Source organism: Xenopus tropicalis, chromosome 9 (genome assembly GCF_000004195.4).
Source record: "Xenopus tropicalis strain Nigerian chromosome 9, UCB_Xtro_10.0, whole genome shotgun sequence".
NCBI lineage: Eukaryota > Metazoa > Chordata > Amphibia > Anura > Pipidae > Xenopus > Xenopus tropicalis.
This window is the reverse complement of record NC_030685.2, coordinates 79,346,949-79,361,437: the sequence shown is the minus strand read 5'-3', so window position 1 is coordinate 79,361,437 and position 14,489 is coordinate 79,346,949. Positions and strand designations below refer to the sequence as shown.

The 14,489-nt window shown below is 41.7% G+C and overlaps 1 protein-coding gene across 1 annotated transcript in view; it reads left to right on the top strand.

Annotated features, from left to right (window-relative positions):
• The window catches only part of arhgap15 (Rho GTPase activating protein 15), a 396,561-nt gene that overhangs the window by 24,674 nt on the left and 357,398 nt on the right, over window positions 1–14,489 (top strand). The window lies entirely within an intron of this gene.

The following is a 14,489-nucleotide window of genomic DNA, read 5'->3' as shown; positions in this document are numbered from 1 at the left end:
TATTTTGTCGCACGGCTAGTATTTCTTCGTGTGGCTATTCCTTTGACGCACACGACTATTCTTTGTTGAAGCCAGTGACAATTTTTGGACGTGCAGCGAATTTTTCCGCAGTGAATTTTTTCATCCGTTTCGCGAAACAATCCGCCAATGGCGAAACGCGGAAATTCGCAGCGAATCCATGCCTGGCGAAACATTTCGCCCATCACTATCCCTGATCTAAAACTAAACTAAAACATACAGACTGAAATTGTAGGATAAAGTACAAATCGGAGAATGTTCTGAACATAAAATTTGGCCAGAACATTGTATAACATGTAGTTTTGTACAATTACATTGGTGCATGTATGGGCACTAAATGATTGAACATCTGATGATTTTTCATCCGACATCGATCAGAAAATTGATCGGGCAGGTTTGCAACTTTTCACCGTTAGCAATGAAATTTGCCCCTTGTCCATTTGTTTGCAGGGCCAAGTAGTAGGTATCTTCTAGCTTCAACTAGAAGATATTGCTTGAAATGGTAATTTTCATTGATCAAATCCCACTTTTAAACGATCGTAAGCTTGGTCCTACAACTACTTGTATGGCCAGCTTTTTTTTTGTAACTTGCATTTTTATTGAAGGGTTTGGGGGATACAGAAAAGATGAGGGGGAGGGTTAGGGGGTTACAGTTGTCTTTTTGGTCCATTACAGTTCGCGGCATAGATTTAGAGCATGGGTGGGTAGTGTACATTGTCAGTTTAAGCTCATTGCCTGCGTTTAGAAGTTGGTATTAGTAGGAGTGGAGGGGATAGGAGGGAGTGGGGCAGAGGAGGGGGGTAGGAGAAGGATAGGGGTAGGAGGGTGGGGGGAAGGAAAGTAGAGAGTGGTAGGGTAAGGTGGCGGGGGGATGGGTAGGGAGGATGTATAAAACCTGGGAAACGTATATAAAAAAAGAAAACAGTAACTAACAGCCTTGATAGTTTTGGAAATTTAAGTTGATTGAGGGAAGCATAAACCTGGGATGAGCCGGGATGTAAAAAAGAGATTCTGCGTATTGTTAAACATTTAATTGGCGAGGCCCCTGAACTCCCAAATAGACCAGACCTTTTGAAAATTAGCAGATTTATTTTGAAGGAATGCTATCCTATCCTCAAAGCGTCTGTTGTTATTTACTCTAGTAATTACTTCTGATATAATAGGTGGGTCTGTGGATTTCCATTTAGCTTCTAAAGCTATGCGGGTCACTGTTAGAACGAATGTGGTTGGCTGAGGTCTGGGAGTATTTGGAAAGCTCGGGGAAGGGCCTCCCCAATAGATAGGTAAGTGGGTCCTTTGGCAAGACCGTGAGTGGTTACGTTGGTTAGTAGACCTGCTACATTATTCCAAAGAGTCTGTATCTTGGGGCATGTCCAGAAGGTGTGGAGTGGGGTACCCACTACGGTATGGCCAGCTTTACTTCAAACCTGTACCAAGGGCATATTTTGCCCGCAGCTCCAAAAAATGTATAAAAATCTTATCTTGGAATATTCTTTGCGCGTCTTTTTCCCTCTTTCACTTTTTTTTGCCAACCCCTCCATTTTAACTTGAAACACTCACGACACAAATGTCCATCATTATTAACCCGTAGCCCAAACCATTCATCAGCCATCTGTTGGGCACTTCTCTTTCCTCTCCATTATTGTTTTAATAACCTATTTAGTTGATGATCTCATAAAGCATTTGTGCTTATTGGTCACATCAAGTCCTGGGACCCAGGTAACCAAAGTAGCTTTTCCTTGTTGGAGCCTACAATACATGCCATATTCTGACTGTTCACAAGGAAAATGATATTCCCGTCATATGGTGCACCATTAAAATAGATTGCCTGACTATAAACCCAAAAATGAATGCACTCACTTATCAGTGGGAGTTCGAACATTAAAAATACTTAAATCATAATCTGTGTTTATTAATGAATGGCCCTAAACCAGTGCTCAACCACAGAGGAGAGCAAACTGTGCAACCTGTAAGAACTCTCGCATATAATACAGTATACCTTTAGGGGCAACATAAAATCCACAAAGAGCTTTTATGTAAAATGATAACAAAAAGGGCTACGGGCTACAATATATTTAGATGAGAGACAAAAGCTCCCTTTGCTTCCTTTATTGTCATGCAAACAAGCATTGCAAAGGGGAAATTCATGGGCAGCACACTGTGCACAGTTCCATAAATAACCCAGTAAAAGTGGCAAATCTCCTCATATGCGGAGAATGTGCAAATTTAACACAAATATTTACACCACTCACTATCAACTAGACAACAGTAACCAGGATAAGTTTTTAGGGCAAAAGTTATTCAGCTAAGTCTAAGGGGCAGACTATGGGCCGGGTTGGAGCTGCAGAGTGCCATTGAGCCCTATGGGAGACTTTCCTTGGGGCGGGTTGGAGCTGCAGAGTGCCATTGAGCCCTATGGGAGACTTTCCTTGGGCCGGGTTGGAGCTGCAGAGTGCCATTGAGCCCTATGGGAGGCTTTCCTTGGGCCGGGTTGGAGCTGCAGAGTGCCATTGAGCCCTATGGGAGACTTTCCTTGGGCCGGGTTGGAGCTGCAGAGTGCCATTGAGCCCTATGGGAGACTTTCCTTGGGCCGGGTTGGAGCTGCAGAGTGCCATTGAGCCCTATGGGAGACTTTCCTTGGGCCGGGTTGGAGCTGCAGGGTGCCATTGAGCCCTATGGGAGACTTTCCTTGGGCCGGGTTGGAGCTGCAGAGTGCCATTGAGCCCTATGGGAGACTTTCCTTGGGCCAGGTTGGAGCTGCAGGGTGCCATTGAGTCCTATGGGAGGCTTCCAAAATCATGCTAAGTCTGAAAGTTTCGCCCGCCGCTTACGAGCGCTCAATACGAAAAAGTTGCAACAAGATACGAGCGAATCGTAATGGCTACGAAAAACTCGCGTTTTTTCGCGCAAGTCGTAATGGTTACGAAAGTCGCGACAATTTCTGAAAAGTCGTAAAGGCGACGAAAAAATCGCAAAAAATATGAAAAAGTCGCAAAATGTTCGTTTTCCAATCGGAATTTTTCCAATTCGGATTCGGATTCGTGGGTTAGTAAATGTGCCCCTAAGTTTATCAAAGCTCTTTCAGGTCTTTGTTTCTTAAGGGCTCTGGCACACGGGGAGACTAGTTGCCTGTGACAAATCTCCCTTGTCGCGGGCGACTAATCTCCCCGAAATGCCATCCCACCGGCGAGAATTGCCGGTGGGATGGCATACGCGGCGAAGTTGCCTTGAGAGGAAACTTACGCGATTTTGGGGAAATCGCGGCACCGCGTAAGCCATCCCACCGGAAAACAATGGAACAGAGTTGATTGACTTTTTTGGGACAATTTGGGGTTTATATTATATATTTGAATCTTGTACTCTGCAACAATGAGTAGATGGGCACTAGAAGCGCGCGTGGATGCAAGTAATGAGTAATGAGCACAGTTTTTCAGCAGGCATGGATTCACTGTGAAATGCCACATTTTACCATTGGCAATTTTTTTCGTAAAACTGCTGCAAAAATTTGCCGCAACACAAATTCAGGGTATAGAAAAAAGTCTCAGTTGCTTTAAAAAAAGGTTGTGATTCAACCAGATAATGTTGCATCAAAAACATTGTGGTTGTGTCAAAAAAGTTGGACATTTCAAAAGTCGGCGAAATAAAACAGACAGATTCGCTCATTACAAATTTTTGGAAATAGCAGTTAATTTTGTGCTTTGCATTTGCACTAATTTTTGTAAATGAGTCATATAGAGTGCAGATTTAAAAGACATTTTGGCCAACATATTAGAAATTAGTGATGGGCGAATCTGTCCTGTTTCACTTCGCTGAATAATTCGCAAATCTTTCAAAAGAAGCACGAAACGGCGAAAAATTTGTGAAACTGCAAAAATGTTGTGCGGCAAAATGACCTGCGCAACAAATTTTTTTTTATGCAGGCCACAATTTTTGGTCACGTGCCAAAGTTTTCCGTGCCAAATTTTGTCACCCATTTCGCAAAAATTGTGAAGCACAGAAATTCGCTGCAAATTTCGCCAAGCACTATTAGAAATACAGATGGAGACCACTGAATGCTACCATGCCCTATCTCAATGTATCTTATGAATAGTAGAATATTTATAAGTGAGTCGGGTTTGGTCCTGTTTTTTAGGTCAGCCAGTTATTACATAGCCATTTCTAAGTCTACCACTTTGCTAGATCATAATGACCTAAGTGACTCACAAGAGTATATTAGTCTTCTCCGCACAACTTACACATAGGGGGCATTTACTAAACCGTGACAGATTTGGGTTGGGGGTTTGGACACCGAAAACCAGAATTTGTCATTAAAAAAATGCAACTTTTCTGAGCTTTATCATGCAACAAAACTGTGACAATTCCAAATACGAAAATACACGATCTAAAAACTGTCTAGATAATGTAGGAGTCAAAGGAAGATGTCCCTTTTACAACTGGAAGATCTTTCTTTGCTTTGTGGTTTTTGAGGTTTGAGGAAGTTAAAAAAGTCAATTTTCAAGTTTTAGTAAATCTGTGTCTCCTCACATGTGGAAATTAGTTGCTTCTGGATCATCACAAGTGATGTTTTAAAGCTTTTTGTAGTGGGTCTGGGATTATTGCCCTGCTTGGGGCAGCAGTGGACATGCCAGCCTGATGAATATAGTCCATCAGTCAAATCATACAGTTTAGTAATGTTTGTATTTCTGGCAGAACTGGCACAGGTATTGGTGAAGTGATCAACCTCGGAGTAAGAACATTTATATAGTAGTCAATTATAACAACCTCAGATGGTAAACTCTAGTGGGGAAGGAATGGGTGTGAATGAAGAACAGTATTGTGTTAATGATAATTAATGCTTAGTAGTCTCTTTAGTTTAAAAACATGTTTCTGTGACACGATGATGGAATAATGTAAATAAAAACAAATAAAAAGTTTTGAAAAAAAGTTAGCTACCAAAGCCTCTAAACATCCTTATTGAGCAAGCTGTGTGAGTTTAGAGATACTCATATAGGGCAAGTATGATCCAACCAATTCCGTGGTTTATATACTAGGGGTTTGCAAGTTGTACCATCAAACTAAACACTCTTTGATCCATAATAATGCATAAAACAATAAACGATTGAGAAAGAAGCCATCTGGTGCTTATACTTCACCGTTAAGGTCTTGAATATACATTCATACTCTACACAACAAGTTAGCAGTAAAATATGCAAACATTTAATGGTTATAGTTAATTACGAAATCAGAAAATGAAACATACTATGCCAAACGGCATAAGGGTCCACAAAACGAAATAAGGGTGCACCAAACGACATAAGGGTGCACCAAATGACATAAGGGTGCATCCCAGTGCCGCATCATCCCCCTGCTCCGCCCTCTTAAGGAGGGCGGAGCAGGGGGACCATGTGGCACGAGAATGCACCTTTATGCCATTTGGTATAGTATGTTTACATTTCTGATTTTGTAATTAACCATAACCATTATAGTTAAGTACAAAATCAGAAAATTAAACATACTATGCCAAATGACATAAGGGTGCGCCAAACGAAATAAGGGTGCATAAAATGACATAAGGGTGCGCCAAACAAAATAAGGGTGCATAAAATGACATAAGGGTGCACCAAACGAAATAAGGGTGCACCAAACGAAATAAGGCTGCACCAAACGACATAAGGGTGCACAAAACGAAATAAGGGTGCACCAAATGACATAAGGGTGCACCAAATGACATAAGGGTGCATAAAATGACATAAGGGTGCGCCAAACGAAATAAGGGTGCATAAAATGACATAAGGGTGCACCAAACGAAATAAGGGTGCACCAAACGAAATAAGGGTGCACCAAACGAAATAAGGCTGCACCAAACAACATAATGGTGCACAAAACGAAATAAGGGTGCACCAAATGACATAAGGGTGCACCAAATGACATAAGGGTGCACCAGACGAAATAAGGGTGCACAAAATGACATAAGGGTCCACAAAATGAAATAAAGGTGCACCAAACAGCATAAGGGTGCACCAGACGAAATAAGGGTGCACAAAATGACATAAGGGTCCACAAAATGAAATAAAGGTGCACCAAACAACATAAGGGTGCACCAAATGACATAAGAGTGCATCCCAGTGCCGCATGGTCCCCCTGCTCCGCCCTCTTAAGGAGGGCGGAGCAGGAGGACCATGTGGCACTAGAATGCACCTTTATGTCATATATATGGTATAGTATGTTTACATTTCTGATTTTGTAATTAACCATAACCATTAAATGATCAGTAATAATGGAAATATGTCTATATATTGGCTTACAAGCTTTATATCAGGAATAATATCCTCATCTAACACAAAAATATGATTTCAATCCAATTTTGTGAAGTTGGGGAAAGTTCATATATTTAGTGTAAATTCTTCATCAGACCTTCAGAACGTCCTCCGTCACCCGCAATGACACACAACTGCTGCTCATTTCATATTTGAAGCTAATTTGCAATTACTTTTTCGATAAAAGATTTTAGCAGAACAAATTCCCTTTGTAATCTACTTTTGATTGAAACCGGGTTCAATCTGAATACAACAGAATTGTTTTTTTTTATATTTGTTCGAGTTACCCTCCGATTACTAATTTAAATCAAAAAAACTCTAACCTTGTTAGCATCTGGACTTATTTCCATAATAACAACCCCCTTCAAAACCTACAAAGTGATGAATAATTGACAACAAATGAAATGTTTTGATAGTTGTCGGCACGAAGCATGTTTAATGTTTTGTGTTGCTTCCTAGCTAATTATGTAGATGACACATTTGTCAGACCTTGACTGCCATTAGAAACGTGTTTCCAGAGGGGAGAAAAACAGGCTATTCATAGAGTAATTAACTGGGATGCTCAATGACCTGTGAGAGATTCAAATGGCTGCCAGTTCAGGCATTGTTTTGTTACAGAAGCAGAGGGGTAATTAAAATTCCGAATTACAGTGCTATGATAAAGCATTTGTTTGTTGACAGTATACTCTTCCTCTAGTTTGTTAATTCTTTTTTAAATTGCTTCTAATCCATTTTATAGCCTTATGAGTTGTGTGTTTGGATATTTACTGACAACTAATATTATTGTAAATTGTTTTTAGATGACGAACTGAGTGTTTGGCACTTGTACAGTAGCACAAGGTGGGCGGGAACTGACGCTCGGCTTTCCCCTTAAATTGACAGCCCGCGTGCTATCATAATAAGCTGGAATATTTTGTCTTTGGGGTGGGGGGGGGGGTTTAATGGGTCAGCCCCACATGGCAGGTCTTAAAAAAAAATAACAATGGAAGTGTGATAAACGTTAATGCGGGTCAGAGCCTCTTTAAGATGATTGCGTTCTTTCGCTCTAGAAGCAGATTTGGAAAATGACTGTTCTATGTATACTTGACAACTTGGGTAAAAGTTTGAACTCAACTTTTGGAAGAGATTAGCACATAGAAATCAGTTGTTTCCAGTGTAAAGGTGCCCATACACGTGAAGATGTAGGGGCAGGAACGAGGGGCATGCCCAACTGATATCTGGCCTGAAATTGGCCAGATATCGATCGGGCAGGTAAAAGATTTAGTCAGATCGGGGACCACATCGGCTCATTGATACGGTCCCCGAATTGATTGCTCCATTGCCGCCATTATAATTCGATCGTTTAGCCTAAATGTTCCCCGATATCGCCCACCCGTAGCGAATCTTCTCCTGTTATCCCCACCTACAGGTGGGCGATATCGGGGAACATGTAGGATAAACAATCAAATTATAATGGCGGCAATGGGGCAATCAATTCGGGGACTGCATCAACGAGCCGATGTGGTCCCTGATCTGACTAAATCTTTTAACCTGCCCGATCAATATCAGGCCAGATATCGGTCAGGCATGCCCCTCGTTCCTGCCCCTACACGGGCAGATGAGCTGCCGAATTGGTCCAAGGGACCGATATCAGCAGCTACAATCGGCCTGTGTATGGCCACCTTAAAGGAACAGTAACACTAAAAAATGAAAGAGCTTTAAAGTAATAAATATATAATGCACTGTTGCCCTGCACTGGTAAAACTGGTGTGTTTGCTACAGTAACACTACTATAATTTATATAATAAGCTGCTGTGTAGCCACGGGGGCAGCCATTCAAAGAAGAAAAGGCACAGGTTACATAGCAGATAACAGATAAGCTCTGTGGAATACAATAGTGTTTTATCTGTTATCTGCTATGTGCCTGTGCCTTTTCTTCTTTGAATGGCTGCCCCCATGGCTACATAGCAGCTTATTATATAAATTATAGTAGACTTTCTGAAGTAAACACACAACTTTTACCAGTGCAGGGCAGCAGCACATTATATTTTAGTTACTTATATACACTTTCATTTTTTGGTGTTACTGTTCCTTTAACAGTGCCTGTGGAAGGGGTTCCATCAGATACTGGTCAGGGAAGACAAAAACTGCCATCAACTAAAGACCACATTAGTTTGATTGAGGCCCACATCCAATGAATCTACAGGGACCCCTTATATCAGTGATCCCCAACCAGTGACTCAGGAGCAACATGTTGCTCCCCAACCCCTTGGATGTGGCTCCCCGTGGCCTCAAAGCAGGGGCTTATTTTTAAATTCCTGGCTTGGAGGAAAGTTTTGGAGGCATAAAACCATGTTTACTGCCAAACAGAACCTCCTGTAGGCTGCCAGTCCACATAGGTGCTACCAAATAACCAATCACAGCCCTTTTTGGGCTCCCCTAGGAACTTTTTTCAAGCTTGTGTTGCTCCCCAACATTTTTTATTTTCAGATGTTGCTCACAAGTGATGGCATGGATTCGTGGCGAATTTCCGTGTTTCGCAAAATGGATGAAAAAATTTGCTGCAGAAAAATTCGCAGCACGACCAAAAATTGTTGCCGGCGTCAAAAAAGAATAGTCGCGGGCATCAAAATAATAGCCGCACAATGAAATAATAGTCGCGGGCGACAAAAGAATAGCTATACGACAAAAGAATAGCCATGCGACAAAATAATAGCCGCGAGCGACAAAATAATAGCCATGCAACAAAATAATAGCCATGCAACAAAATAATAGCTGCAGGCGACAAAATAATAGCCGCGGGAGACAAAAGAATAGCCATGCGACAAAATAATAGCCGCAGGCGACAAAATAATAGCCGCGGGCGACAAAACAATAGCCGTGCGACAAAATAATAGCCACGCGACAAAATAATAGCCACGCGACAAAATAATAGCAAACAATTTTTTTTGCCGTACAACATTTTTGCCATTTCCCAAATTTTTCGCCGTTTCGCGGATCTTTTGAAAGATTTGCAATTTTTTTGTCGAAGCGAAACGGAACAGATTCACTCATCACTACTCACAAGTAGAAAAGATCGGGGACTCCAGATGTAATAATTGCGGAGTGCACAAAAAGCCAAATGTTTCAAAGGCTTCCCATCTCCTTCGTCAGTGGAAAAAGTGACAACACCCTACTTATTATATATGTCTTATTTTATTCCAAACATCTCCATAGTATAAACATTAAATTACAGTTCTTCAGTTGGAGACTTGCACATCATATCTAAGAGATGCCTACGGTATATCCCATAGAATGCCTAAGGGCTTCACTGACTTCTTTGTATGACTTAATGACTTATACCTAGTGATGAGCGAATCTGTTCCGTTTCGCCGAAAAATTCGCGAATCTTTGAAAAGATCCGCGAAACGGCGAAAAATTTGCGAAACGGCGAAAATGTTGTGCGACAAAAAAAAATTGTCGCCCGCGGCTATTATTTTGTCGCGCGGCTATTGTTTCGTCTCCCGCGGCTATTGTTTTGTCGCGCGGCTATTATTTTGTCGCGCGCGGCTCTTGTTTCGTCACCCGCGGCTCTTGTTTCGTCGCCCGGCTATTATTTCGTCGCGCGTGGCTCTTGTTTTGTCGCCCGCGGCTCTTGTTTCGTCGCCCGCGGCTCTTGTTTTGTCGCGCGGCTATTATTTCGTCGCCCGCAGCTATTATTTTGTCGCACGGCTATTGTTTTGTCGCGCGCGGCTATTGTTTCGTCGCCCGCGGCTCTTGTTTCATCGCGCGGCTCTTGTTTCGTCGCGCGGCTCTTGTTTTGTTGCCCGCGGCTATTATTTTGTTGCGCGCTATTGTTTCGTCACCCGCGGCTATTAATTTGTCGCCCGCGGCTATTAATTTGTCGCCCGCGACTATTCTTTTTTGACGCCAGCGACAATTTTTGGACGTGCCGCAAATCCATGCCTGGCGAAACTTTTCGCCCATCACTACTTATACCCAATGAACAGTGGGACTAGGGGGGATATACTGTGTTATTCTTACACTAAACAAGTGTTCCACTATAGCTAAAGCCCACGGAACTAAAACCATAATGCAAAAATGTACCAAACCAAGGAAGGGAACAGTCACTAGGACAGAAGACATGGCCTTTAGTAAGGTCTTATTGCTTTTATTTATAGTTATAGTTATATTTATATATGACAAACAGGACTGCACAAAGCCTTGGAGAAGAATACAAACAGGAATGACCCTGCTTGAAGTTTTTATGCCATGGAGGCTGCCTTGATCTTCTGTCAATGGGCAGCTAGAATGGTGGTTGGGTTAGTAGTCACTGTTAGTTGTCCTTTTTTAGTTTATAGTTTACAGTACCTTGGTTTTTCCCTTACGTATTATTATCTATAATATACTGCATTATAAACTCTACGTTGGCCCTATATAAGTTGGTAGCTGTTTAAGTTTCCTCACAAATAGTAGGTATATAATAATGAGCAAAGGTGTTGGTTCTTAGGTTATAGATCCCACCATCCTCACTCTGACAGCAGTTTACTTTCCGTTTAAAGACTGTTCAATCATTTGAGAATTTCTTTAGTAGTTTGTGGCTAACTGCCACTTTATGCTCATGCAACAATAGGGGGCACAATTGCTAATCCACGAACGTCCGAAAAGTGTCCGAATGCATTTTTTTCGTAATGATCGGTACTTTGCGACTTTTCGAGCTCTCAATTCGAAAGTCGCGACAATTCACGAAAGTCATAATGGCAATGAAAAAGTTGCGACAATTCACGAAATTTGTAATGGCTATGAAAAAGTTGCGACAATTCGCGCAAGTCGTGACGGTTACGAAAAAAATCGCAAAAAATACGAAAAAGTCGCAAAATGTTCGTTTTCCGATCCGAATTTTTCTCATTCGAATTCGTGGATTAGTAAATCAGCCCCTAGGTGTTCTCAGTACTTCACCAACATGAAAAAACGGGGTTCTTCATAGAAAGATATACTATACTCTGAACTAGTGGTAATATATTCCCTAATAATGCTGAAGGTTGAAGTAAAGATTAGATATCTTCTTGTAATGTAATAGCTATAGAACCATGAGACCCTGGTGAGGTGGGAGAGAGTTAAGAGATGGCCTGGTATTGGCCCCCCTACTGTTCCCATGCCCTGTGAGATAAATAAGCTCGTGGGGTCCTCAGGTCAACTTTAAGCTTTTACAAATTGGGGGGGGGGGGGGGGGTCCCAAGAAACAACATTTGCTATGATTATTAGTTACACCTGGTTCTGTGTGCTTCAAGCATCAAGTTTAAATTGTATTCAGCTTTTTCTTATTCTACTAGGCACCCCCCACACACTTCTGGTGGGTTTCTCCATCAGCTTGAATGTGGCTGCCCAAATAAAGTGAAAAAAGGCCCTTCCTGAGTTTCACCAACTTTATTTGTCCCTCTTAGTGATGAGCGAATCTGTTCCGTTTCGCCGAAAAATTCGCGAATCTTTAAAAAGATCCGCGAAACGGCGAAAATGTCGTGCAACAAAAAAATTTGTCGCCCGCGGCTATTATTTTGTCGCCCGGCTATTGTTTCGTCACCCGCAGCTATTATTTTGTTGCGCGGCTATTGTTTCGTCTCCCGCGGCTATTATTTTGTCGCACGGCTATTGTTTAGTCGCCCGCAGCTATAATTTTGTTGCGCGGCTATTGTTTCGTCGCCCGCAGCTATTATTTTGTCGCGCGGCTATTGTTTCGTCGCCCGCGGCTATTATTTTGTTGCGCGGCTATTGTTTTGTCGCCCGCAGCTATTATTTTGTTGCGCGGCTATTGTTTCGTCGACGGCAGCTATTATTTTGTCGCGCGGCTATTGTTTCGTCGCCTGCGGCTATTATTTTGTTGCACGGCTATTGTTTCGTCACCCACGGCTATTATTTCGTCGCGCGGCTATTATTTCGCCGCGCGGCTATTGTTTCATCGCACGCGGCTATTATTTAGTTGCGCGGCTATTGTTTCATCGCACGCGGCTATTATTTCGTCGCCCGCGGCTATTATTTTGTCGCGCGGCTATTCTTTTGACGCCCGCGACAATTCTTTTTTGACGTCGGCGACAATTTTTGGACGTGCGGCGAATTTTTCCGCAGCAAATTTTTTCATCCGTTTCGCGAAACAATCCGCCAATGGCGAAACACGGAAATTCGCCGCGAATCCATGCCTGGCGAAACATTTCGCCCATCACTAGTCCCTCTGTGTTCCTTTAAAGGGAAACTATACCCCCAGAATAAATGCGTAACCAACAGATAATTTATATTATGTTAAGTGGCCTATTAAAGAATCTCCCCAAACTAGAATATATATATCAGTAAATATTGCCCTTTTACATCCTTTCCCTTGAGCCGCCATTTAGTGATGGGCTGTGTGCTCCCTCAGAGATCAGCTGACAGGAAGTGATGCAGCTCTAACTGTAACAGGAAGTAGTGTGGGAGCAAAAGGCAGAACTCTGTCCATTCATTGGCTGATGGGACCTAGCATGTATGTATGCCTTGGCTTGTTTGTGTGCACTGTGAATGGTATGATCCCAGGAGGCGGCCCTTAATTCTTAAAATGGCAATTTTCTATTTAGGATTACCCAATAGCACATACTACTAAACAAGTATATTTATATGAAAATGGTTTATTTAGATGAAGCAGGGTTTCACATATGAGCTGTTTATGCAATATATTTTTATAGAGACCTACATTGTTTGGGGTATAGTTTTCCTTTAAAGACTCACAGTTACATACAGGGCCATCATCAGGGGATACTACAGCCAGGAACACCATGGCAGAGGGGGGCCTCAACGCATGGGGGATGTTTGGAGACATCAGAGGTGAATTTGGACGTTATTGTACAGCGCTGCGGAAATATGTTGGCGCTTTATAAATAAATGTTAATAATAATAATAAATGGGGAATGGCCAGTGTGGATCGCTGTTTGTGGGACATACATTTTTAAAACTAGGGCCTCATTCTACTTTTCGGAATGTCCCTTTTCCCACTGAAGGTGCATTGGGGACCACCTAGTTTAAAATTGGGCCCTGATAACTTAGTAGTATGGTAGTTCTGGTTACAAATACAAAACAAGTCTTTAGCATTAGGGCTCTTACATTTGGGTGTTTGTACAGGTATGGGATCCCTTATCCGGAAACCCATTATCCAGAAGGCTCTGAATTACGGAAAGCCCGTCTCCCATAGACTCCATTTTAATCAAATAATTCAGAATTTTAAAACTGATTACCATTTTCTCTGTAGTAATAAAACAGTACCTGTACTTGATCCCAACTAAGATATAATTACCCCTTATTGGGGCAGAACAGCCCTATTGGGTTTATTTAATGGTTAAATGATTCCCTTTTCTCTGTAATAATAAAACAGTACCTGTACTTGATCCCAACTAAGATATAATTACCCCTTATTGGGGGCAGAACAGCCCTATTGGGTTTATTTCATGGTTAAATGATTCCCTTTTCTCTGTAATAATAAAACAGTACCTGTACTTGATCCCAACTAAGATATAATTACCCCTTATTGGGGCAGAACAGCCCTATTGGGTTTATTTAATGGTTAAATGATTCCCTTTTCTCTGTAATAATAAAACAGTAACTGTAATTGATCCCAACTAAGATATAATTAATCCTTATTGGGGCAGAACAATCCTATTGGGTTTAATAAAGGTTTTAGTAATTTTTTAGTAGACTTAAGGTATGGAGATCCAATTACGGAAAGACCCCTTATCCGAAAAACCCTTGGTCACGAGCATTCTGGATAATGGTTCTTATACCTGTATTTATCTATTATTATCTTAATAACCCCCTGTTTGTATTAATGTATTCTACTGTACAGCGCTGCGTACATAAGCAGCACTTTATAAATAAAGATATACATAAATAACATAGTTAATAGTTAAATCATAACATGCAGATATGATGACCCTACGGATGATCTGTAGATGTTACGACGTTCTATAGAAGAGAATGTCATTAGTCCAAAGACATTTGAGAGCCACTTGCCAACGAAATTAACCAAAGTCCGAGTGAAATCTTTATTTACTTTGCCCAAAACTGAGAATATGGTCTTTGTTAAAAAGATATGACAGAGGCTTCCGTTGCATTAGATTCAAGGGAGCTGACAGCGGCATGGAGTGAGCTCTGATTATCCTGAAGACACTGTCAGCTACGATTGATCTCAGCTTTCTCTCC